The sequence below is a fragment of the Pongo abelii genome, chromosome 15, assembly GCF_028885655.2.
Source record: "Pongo abelii isolate AG06213 chromosome 15, NHGRI_mPonAbe1-v2.0_pri, whole genome shotgun sequence".
Taxonomy (NCBI): domain Eukaryota; kingdom Metazoa; phylum Chordata; class Mammalia; order Primates; family Hominidae; genus Pongo; species Pongo abelii.
The window spans coordinates 101,534,627-101,545,408 of NC_072000.2; the positions used below are offsets into that span (position 1 = coordinate 101,534,627).

At 43.8% G+C, this 10,782-nt stretch overlaps 1 long non-coding RNA gene across 2 annotated transcripts; it reads right to left on the reverse strand.

Moving 5' to 3' along the window:
- Positions 1–686: 686 nt before the first annotated feature.
- Positions 687–10,056, reverse strand: LOC129049835 (uncharacterized). Of its 2 annotated transcripts, XR_010137024.1 has the most exons (4): positions 9,923–10,056; positions 4,906–5,021; positions 1,927–2,283; positions 687–842 (listed from the first exon to the last, which is right to left on the reverse strand). It is a non-coding gene; the product is annotated as an uncharacterized LOC129049835 (long non-coding RNA). The 2 variants fall into 2 exon arrangements; XR_008513210.1 differs by lacking the exon at positions 687–842 and having other exon boundaries at positions 1,735–2,283.
- Between the last annotated feature and the right edge of the window lie 726 nt (positions 10,057–10,782).

Here is a 10,782-nt window from a genome sequence, read left to right on the forward strand (position 1 = left end):
CTGCTCTTCCCTCTGCCTGAAGTGCTCATCCCTGGGTCTCTGACTGGCCAGACTCCTCTCTTCCTTCAGGTCTGTGCTCAGCAAGGACTTCTCCGCTGCCCCTCTTGAAAGAAGCATCTCCTCAGCCCCATTACTCCTTTTGGGGGTCATCCTATTTGATGTTCTTCACAATGCTTCTTCCAATCTGACAGTGTCTGCTTCAGTTGTCTGTTGACTTGCCTATGGTCTGGACCCTCCCAGTAACGTGAGCCCTGATGAGGAGGGAGCTCTGGAGAAGGAAATGGACTCTCTGGAGCTCCTTGAGGACATGAGCTGGCTGTCTTTGTGACACCAGTCCTAGCAGAGCCTGTGCTCATCATCTGGTGCATGCATTTATGGTGCAAGGATTCAGTATTATTGGCTTCAGTGTACAGCAGAGAAAAGGGACTCTCAGAGAGGTCAAGCAACACACCCAAGCCCACACAGCTGATGAACAATGGAGGTGGGAGTGAGCAACAGGGCACTCAGAGCATGCACTTAAGCACGTGCTGCTCTGTCCTCCTCACCTCCCCATCGACCTGCATGCATTGACATGCTTTACACCTGAAAAAATGACTTACACTAGAAAAATGGAAGTTTCAAGAGTCTAATCTTTTCTGATCCCCCCAATGACATTAGCTTAGGAAATCTCGCTGGGCCTCATGTAACTTGATGGAGAAAGGTAATGCGACAGCACAGGGTCCCTTGTCAAGAGAAGTGGCGAAGAGACTTCATTTGTTCGAGTTGCGGGTGTAATGATTGAGCTAGAGAATCCATTTCAGCTGGGAAAGATGGGTGCTGATGAAGTTATGGGCCTCCTGCACCTTTTAAAATGAAATATTTAAATAAGTGGAACCTCGTGCGGATGATGTATTAAGCTCTCCTGAGATGTAAATCACACGATTCCTAAACGTCCTTTAACAAAGTCAATTATGTTACATAAACTTAACAGAGACAAAGATCCCTTATCCTCAGAATCGTCCTTTTCTCTCCAGTAGTTTTGTCAAGATAAAGACCTCAACAGAAGCAGAATATTATTTAAAACCTCTCAACATTGTTCTATAAATTGGATGAAATAAAAACATTTAAACAAAAACACATACTTTATTAATGTTATTGGCGAGAAGCGGCACTCCGGCAAGCACATCACAGGAAACATCTTCTGTGTTCCTGAAATCATCTCTATTAGATTATGTAGATATGATCTATGAAAATACTTCCAAACTTAATCTGTCGAGAATTCAGAGAGTGTATAAGCAAATACTTAGATTTGCATTAGATTCTTGACTTTGAAATCCATTACCGTAAGTTACTTACTGACTTTGAGGAGCAACCTTTACCATAGGAGGAAGATGGGAGGGGCCGCATTCCTATTTCGAGGGGGATGGCCTGCTGGATATTTTTTTAAGACCATTTAAATCTCCTGTGAAGGTCAATTCCACCTTTTCCCTTACAGAATTAGTACCAGGCAAGGGAGGCAAGCCTGTATCATAACTGATTTCAGCCCCATAGCTCTCTGGGATCGTTTTGGCAATTTTTAGAATATATGCCTTATTATTATCTTTTGTTTTGTTGTGCTTGTTAAAAGATGAAAATTGAATTTGCATTTTACTACTCCTTTTTGAAACACTCTTCTTGCAATCTCTGGCATGTGTATATTTTTAAAAAGTCAAATGTAGATTAAAAACCAAGAAAACAGAAGTCTGATAGCTTCTTAATGATACAGGACATGTCTTTATTTGTGGGGGGTGCACAGACTATTTTTATTTATATTCTGCTTTCTTAATTCGATTATTAGATACTTTAAATAAGACAAGTCCTCTGTGGCAGGGTCAGCAAACTTTTTCTCTACAAGGCCAAATACCAAATACTTTAGGCTTTGTGGGTCATAGGATCTCTGGCACTCACCTAAACTCTGCCAGTGTAGCATGAAAGCAGCTGTAGAAAATATGGTCATGAAAAGGCGTGACTGTGTTCTAATCAAATTTCAGGCCAGGAGCAGTGGCTCACACCTGTAATCCCAGCACTTTGGAAGGCCAAGGCAGGCAGATCACCTGAGGTCAGGAGTTCGAGACCAGCCTGGCCAACATGGTGAAACCCCATCTCTACTAAAATTACAAAAATTAGCCAGGTGTGGTGGTGGGCATCTGTAATTCCAGCTACTCGGGAGGCTGAGGCTGGAGAATCGCTTGAACCCGGGAGGCGAGGTTGCAGTGAGTTGAGATGGTGCCATTGCACTCCAGCCTGGGTGACAACAGTGAAATTCTGTCTCAAAACAAAAACACACACACAAAAAACAATAAAAAAAAAAACAAATTTCATTGATGTACACTGAAATTAGAATTTCATATAATTTTCAGGTGTCATGAAATATTATTCTTTTAGTTTTTTTTTCAACAGTTCAAACATGTAGAAGTCATTCCTAGGTCTCAGCCCATACAGAAACAACAGTAGACTGAATTTGGCCTGTGGGCTGTAGTTTTCTGATCCCTGCTCTATATAAGTAGCCACAAACATTGCTTTTCTTTAAACATTGAACGTTAAGATGGAGCTCTCAAATAATTCTGTTTCAACGTAAAAGTGGAGGAGAATCTTTGCAAGTAAAGGTTGGACATTAGGAAACTAGTCTGACTCAAATACAAATGGAGCTCATCAAATATTTACTGCATACCTGCTGTGTGCCCAGTGCTATACTTGGGGGTTGGGGGGTGCCATGGTGCTGCAGAATTGCCTAGAATCTTAACCGTCAAAATCAGGAAGGGACTTGCAGAATCATTGTTGTCATTCATTTTGAAGAACTTTTGTAACCATGTTAAAGTGATGCAAGGATGCCTATTTTTCTTTCTTAATGTGATGGTCTACCACTTTCTGCATCCTGGCCCCTAGAAGGGATAATGGAAACTGCCCCTGAGAAATTTAGGCCTCTGTCAGTTTTGGACTTGAGCACAGGCTTGGCCATTCCCAAGTCACCCACGATGAGGGGTTACCTGGAAGGCCTGCAGATTCACTTCTGACAAATAACTCAGTTGACCTGGCAAATTATATTCATTTAAGTGGACATGTGTCCACTTAAATTCATTTAAACGACCCTCTAACAAGAAAGTGTGGCGTTTACACCAATAATTACCATCACTCAAAAGAGGCCATGCCTAGAACCAAACCCTAGAATCGTACCCCGAGATGGTCCATTTCACCACATTCCAAAGACTTGAGTCAGTCTCAGGCTCCATGGGGATGTATTTGGGCTGAAATGGGCATGCTCATCTGTCACTTTGGGACAGTAATTCAACAGATCACTCATTAAGAGCCCTGGAGATGTTCCCATGTTTTGAATGTAATTAAATTTCTAGGTATCTTTTCTACCTAGAGAATTATAGTCAAAAGCTATAGATAAATATATAAGTATAATTCAGTAATATTTATAATATAAACATTTGAAAGCCAAATACATTTTCAATAATAGCTGAATATGGTAAATCATAATATACCCATAGTTTAGGGCCTACTAACTTCTTTTAGAGAAAGATTTTTGTTTCAAAAAAAATTTGTGGATAAAATCAAGACCCTCAGTCATGTTAAATTGTCCCAACCATAGATACATAAAAGACAGACGGAAATTTTTGACATTGGCACTGGCTTTTGTTTCTGACAGGTGAAATCATGAACTCTGTACTGAGTTTCTGGCCCTTCGGAAAAATGAAATGCCAAAACAAAGCCTTTCTTGGGGTTTGTGCTTTGTTTTGAAGCAGTTCTTGGTGATGCTTAACACAGTGCCTGGCTGGAACACAGAAGGCACTCAATTAATGATTTTAAGCCAGTGAATAATGAATGAAAGCCACGAACCCAGCCTAGTGAAGCCTCAGAGAATTCCTTCCCGATGGCACGATGGTTAGATGGTCCAGGCCTGGAGCTGACATCTCCTTACCTGGGTGTCTTAGAAAATTTAGGAATTTCCCCAAGCCTCAGTTTTTAAGTTCCTTCATAAACAGGGATAGTACCTCCTTCCCAGGTGATGTGGAGATGAAATGAAGTGATGCACGGGTATACTTGGCCCAGGTTTGCATTTAATGAGCTCCTAATAAGTGTTACCATTAATCAATGTATTATTATGAAAGACATTTGCTCACTTAAAAGTCAGTAAGAAAACTCAGCTGAGCAAGATGATTTCTTCATAATCACGATGTCTAATTGTTTATAGTATATTTTACGTTTCAGCATTTTAACAGTTAGAGGTTCTTTGGCATCAGCATTCAGTATTTCTTATTAATTAAATTAGTTATAACTTCAAAATTAATAATGTCTCTGGGTTACCAGCTTACATTTTTAAATTCCATAATGTACACGCTGGTTTGTATTTTATCTATTTCTGAGCTTTAAAGTGTGTGTGTGTGTGTGTTTGTGGGTGTGTGTTGTGTGCAGTGTTTTTGCCCTAAGGTCCAAGAATTTCTTTTATGTCTAATCTGGGTCAGTTTGTGAGGCAGGGAAACAGTATTTAAAATCCTATTCATGAAAGAATGGAATGTTTTCAGATATTTCAGCAGCATGCATAGCAATGGCTGCTTGTGTTACGTGTTTTACCATTAATTTCTGGCGACTCACCCACACTGAGGGCTCTCGGACACCTTCGAGCTGAGAGCGGTGGACGCCACCAGTCCCTGCCTTAGCTGACTGGGCCTGGCCCCTGGAGGAAATCCCAGGCATCCTGGGGTGGTTCAGAAATGGGCAGGCTTGGCAGGGCGTGGTGGCTCATGCCTATAATCCCAGCACTTTGGGAGGCCGAGATGGGCGGATCACTTGCGGTCAGGAGTTCCAGACCAGCCTGGCCAACGTGGCAAAACCTCATTTCTACTAAAAATATAAAAATTAGCTGGGCATGGTGGCACATACCTGTAATCTCAGCTACTTGGGAAGCTGAGGCAGGAGAATCGTTTGAACCCAGGAGGCGGAGGTTGCATTGAGCCAAGATCACGCCACTGCACTCTAGCCTGGGCAATAGAATGAGACTGTGAAAAGAAAAAGAAAGAAAGAAAGAGAGAAAGAAAGAAAGAGAGAAAGAAGGAAAGAAAGAAAGAAAAGGAAAAGAAGGAAAAGAAGGAAAGAAGAGAAATGGGCAGGCGTGAGTCAACTTGGGTCAAGGAAACCAGAGGCACTTGCCCGGTTCTTTTGGGAAATAAACTTCCTCATTCTCAGAAGGGAGCCATGGGAAGCTAGTTCCTCTCTTTTGCTCCAGATGTGAATGTGGACGCATGCTGCTTCCATCCAGTGATCTGCCACGATGGATATTAAAAGACTTGGCTGAGAGGAGCAAAGCTAAGAGACCATCGGGAGAAAGAGGGAACTGAAGTCTGGCAACCAATGGCCTTCCTCATTGGTTAGCCAGCTACAGGCCTATTTTTGTTCCTTGCAGCGCAAAACACCCGAATTGATTCACTCATCCTTGACAAGCCACCTGGCAAAATAGGACAATCGTACCAATGTCACAAGTGAGGCATGAGGATGAAATGCTGGGATGGTGCAGGGCCAAGTGTCGCACAGAGAGCTTGGGGGTCTCTTGTTCCATTTCACATTCTCCTTGGCCCATTCACACTTTAGAGTAAAACTGAGCTTGATTTTCAATAGATGGAGACATTCATTATAAAATGATCCACAGAGGGACATCTGGGTTTCTGATGACATTACACTGTAAATATTTCATGTGTTTTGTGTACCTATTTCTTATATTTTTCATGAAGATTAAACATTATTTTCTGTCTTTTTATAAAATAACAATTGTAGTTTTATTCTGATTCTTTTGGTCACCAGTGAGCCAAATGTAAATTCCATGGAAATAAAAACCATATGAAATTTTTAAATCCAATTTGCTTGTTTTAAAATATGATGTTATGATGTTAAAATGTCACTGGTGGGTGTATTGTCACTGATAGATATATTGACCCTGGTCCTGTGTATGTGTGAGTGTGTGTACATTTCAAAAGTAATTCTTGCAGATGGGGGGGGGGGGTGCGGGAGAGAGAGACAGAGAGAAAGAGAGAGAGAGAGAACGAATATTCCAGGATATTCAAGGAGCAGCAAGTCTCCCTCCAAACCCCAGCTATGAGTCTCTCAGATACAGATCTATTTTAGAATTTCAATGATTGTCCCATTTAATGAATTAGGGAGTTCTTTATAGAGATGCACTGTTTTTGAAAGCATCAGAAGGTCACTGTTATATTAAGTTCTCAAATCTGACTTTTAAGGATTTCTGATGTTATGTAGGTCAGAAGTAGACCTTTAGCAGACTACTTTGCTTCAGGAGGGTCAGGACAAGAAACAGAATAATGGCAAAATGTGGGGTCCCTGACATTCTCCGTTGAACTCTTTCTAAGCACGAGGGACTACATCTCTAAGCGACTGGGCTGAGCTTCTTCCTTAGAGACAGTCTCTGCGGAAATGTGCCTTCTCAAAGCCCTTCTGTTGGCATTCAAGGTCCTACCTGTCTAAGCCTTTCCAAGTAGCCTTCTACTCTCATAACCCTGCTCTGCCAATCAGGATGCTCTTACCACTCCCCCACCCCGTCTAGCCAGTCCAGGCCTAGCATGGATCTCCCAGCTTCCTGGAGCTCAGCTGTCATAAAGGTGCTCACCTCTCACAGAGGTGCCACCAAGAGCATGAGGCCTTGTGTTTTAAAGGGTCCTCATGGCTCCATCTTTAGTCCGTGTGTATTAGTCTGTTCTCACACTGCTCTAAAGAAATACCCAAGACTGGGTAATTTGTAAAGGAAAGAGGTTTAATTGACTCACCATTCTGCATGACTAGGGATGTCTCAGGAAACTTACAATCATGGTGGAAGGGGAAGCAGGCACGTATTATATGGTGGCAGGAGAGAGAGAGAACTTGAAAGGGGAAGAGCCCTTTATAAAGCCATCAGATCTCATGAGAACTCACTCACTATCACAAGAACAGCATGGGGGAAACTGCCCCCATGATCCATCCCCTCCACCAGGTCCCTCCCTCCACATGTGCAGATTACAGCTGGTGATGAGATTTGGGTGGGGACACAGAGCCAAACCATGTCACCATGGATGTTGTCATTTTACCCCATTAACCCTGCACGAGGCATGGTGGCCAGACCAGGGGAGGAAGCTGGTCAAAAACCAATAGCAGAGGTCTTGGAGAGAAGGGAAATTGGGGCTGGATTCTAGCCTGGCCACCTATGGCTAGTGTGGCCCTGGGTAAGTCAGTGCTGTAGACATCTGATGGTACCTCCTTAAAATAATTCCCCTTTTCTGGGGCACAGTCCCTCCTCCTCTGACAACTGCCAATCTCTAACTTGAGGGATGTCCTTAGTCCATGGTCCCAGCATAATGCGCCTCTGAAATAGATCTTGTGTGATTTCCGAATCCACATGAAAAGGATCACAATCAAAGAAATGAGCAACCTGAGCAACTAGAGTAATGAAATGACTCTAACCTTGAACTTGAATGTCTTGAAAGACACTGAAAGTGACCCAATTCATACTCCCCCAATAGCTCTCACGTTCCATTTTCTCTCCTCCCTAATTTCATCATACCCCGTGCCTCTCTGGAGCACTCTTTGCCAAGCCAACTCAGCACAGGGGAGACCAACATGGCTCTCCCAGCCCATGAGGCTTGCTTTGGCCTCTCTCTCTCGCCCTCTGCCTCTCCATCTAGACTCATCTTTTTCTCATTATACAACACTCTCCCATAGTTCATTATAAAGCCCCTCATTCTTCATTCACTATAAAGATCACTCCTAAGGCCATCTCCTGTTGTCCTCAGCTTCTCTGGGCCTTCCTTAGGCCACTCTCTGTTTTTTCATCCCTGAAGCCCAGGCCCCACCTACCAGAAAGACATTTTAGGGAGTGGGATGAAGGAGGGCCCATCAACAGGAAAAAGCAGTGTCCTTCCCACTGAGCATTCACACTCAAACCACCTTCCCATTGCAGGTTCATATGCGGTAAGCCATCGCGCCTGGTACAGAGTAGACGCCCACTGTTAGCATCTCTCCCAAAAACCCTCTTAAATCCAGGTGGTGTCCAAAATGGGAAAAGCAGCAGTGTTTATAGAGAATGATGACTTTTGAGGCTGGGGAATGAGAACACAGCTGCCAATCCACCATGCTGGCCTAGAAACAGAACATGGAAATGTAGGTCAAAGTGACCAGAACAGAGCATTTTCACTGGCTTCTGGGAATTAAGCTTTGGCCTCAAGTCTTATCCTCATTCAATGTGGCAAATGTTTCGGAGAGAAGTCCTGAGCTGCTGTGGGGTGTGGCCGCTGCTAGATTTTCAGGGACCACTCACGTCTGTTATGTGGAAAGCCCCCGGTGGGTGTAAAGTTCAGAGCCAGTTGAACTGAAGTGTGTTGAGATCAAAAGGGCAGGAGTCTCTGCATCAGGAGCCCAGGCTGGGTGCAGACTCTGTCACCTGTGTGAAATCCCATCCCAACTTTAAGCCCCATTTTTCTCATGTGTTAAAAGGGGGAAGGGAGGAAGATGTTCTGTTCCCAGAACATCACCGACTCCACATCAATCTCACCACCCTTCACGTTTAGCAGAGCACCCGGCACAGAGGATGCTCTTACAAGATATCCATCGAATGCTTGGAGCGGTACTTATTTCATTTCCCTGAAACTTAAACTGTGGCTTAGCAGGACTTTTTAAAAAATCACCTCTGTGGCTGTTCACAGAATATATGATTTCCACATCAGTTACACGAGAAGGTGAAACCAGGTTATCTGTGGTTACCTTGGACATCCACTTTCCCGTCCCTCCGGACACGACAGCAGCAATCCATTCCCTGTCCAACCAGATCACTAGGAAATGCCATTCATACTCTTCCCCTCTATTGATTCCGGTCAGTGGGTATTGGCAGCTTAAAAAGATTATGTTTTAATTGGGGACCAGATAGATGGCGTTTTAAGGTTTTGAGTTTCACTTGCTATAGATTATTTGAGAGGTTGTTCAACACAAGGAGGACAAAGATTAATGTGTTGTCCTTTTCTTTGAGTGACCCTGGGTGCAAATGTAGCTTGGGATAAGTGACTGAAAATCTTTTTCTATCACAGCGCTGAAAAGGTTGACTGTGAATTCATTAGTGTTATCTTTGTTTAGGGCATAAAATCTACACATTAAACGGCTTAAGTAGAACACATATTTTCTCCAGGCTAAGCAAGCCTCAAGTGGCTGGGGAAAAGTGGGGGCCTCCAAGCTGGGTCAGGGTGAACAATTTAGGAGCCAGCAACCCAGGACTCTTTGAAGCTGCTGTTTCTGTGATTTTGTAGAGAAGAGAATCATAATACTAGTAGTTAGCTGGGGACAAGATGGGTGGGAAGATTAGATGGTGTCTCTGCAAAGGGTTTGTAAACTGGGAACTCTAGAATAAAAACATAACAGCGAGTAATTGTGAAGTATTTATGAGGAGCTGAGCACTTTTGTACATGATCTCTTACATAATTGCAGCAAGTGCAAGCCCTTGCATTGTGATGTCACCCCTCTTCTAGAGATGCGGACACTGGAGCCAGAGAGGCCAAGCCATTTACCCAAGGCCAAGCTGCTTTCCCAAGACCATGCAGATAGTGGTGGCTGAATAACCACCAAGCCTGGTCTCTGCCTCCAGTTGGGGTCTTGCCCTCATCTACTTTATACTTTTTAAGTCCAACCACTATGGCCTGGGTGGTCAATCACACACCAACTGATATGATCACCATGGTCTGAATTCTCCCAGGGTACCAGCCTTCCGGTCTTAGCACCCTTCCCTGCATCCTCACACAGGGTCTGATGGCTCCTCTTTCTGTTTATCAGGGAACCTCAGTGAGCTCAAGGACTGTCCTTATCCAGCTTACTCTCTGCCAGAGGCCCATAGTCACCAAACCTCTCTAATGAAGAAGCTGAGGAAGAAGCTGACCTCAATTACATGTTGTGAACAGCCACCATCTTGTTTTGTTCTCTCATCTCTCCCTGCTGTGCCCTCAGTGTAAAGTGAGTGTGCACTCACTCATAAGGCAGTGGTGTGGTCATGGCCATCGTCATCATTGTGTTGGCTTGCCAGGGCTGCTATCACCAAGTCCTGCTCATTGGGTGGCCTAAACAACAGACATTTGTTGCCTCACAGTTCCGGAGGTGAGAAATCTGAAATCAAGGGGTGGCAAGGCAGGGTTGATTTTTTTTTTTTTTTCTGAGAGCACTGAGGGAGAATCTGTTCCAGGCCTCACTCCTGGCTTCTGGTGGTTGCTTTGGCATTCCTTGGTGTATCAGTCTCTTTTCATGCTGCTAATAAAGACATACCGGAGACTGGGTAATTTATTAAAAAAAAGAGATTTAATGGACTCATAGTTCCATGTGGCTGTGGAGGCCTTACAATCATGGTGGAAGGTAAAAGACACATCTTACATGGCAGCAGGCAAGAGCAAATGAGAGCCAAGCGAAAGGGGAAGCCTCTTATAAAACCATCAGATCTTGTGAGACTTATTCACTACCATGAGAACAGTATGGGGGAACCTGTCCCCATGACTCAATTTTCTCCCTTTCCACATAGGAATTATGGGAGTTACCACTCAAGGTGAGATTTGGGTGGGGACACAGCCAAACCATAACACTTGGTGTGTAGAAGTATCACCCCGATCTCTGCTTTCACATTCATGTGAAATTCTCCCTGTGTCTGTGTCCAAAATTTTCCCTTGTTTTCTTTGAGACGGAGTTTTGCTCTTGTTGCCCAGGTTGGAGTGCAATGGCACTATCTTGGCTCACCACAACCTCTGCCTCCCA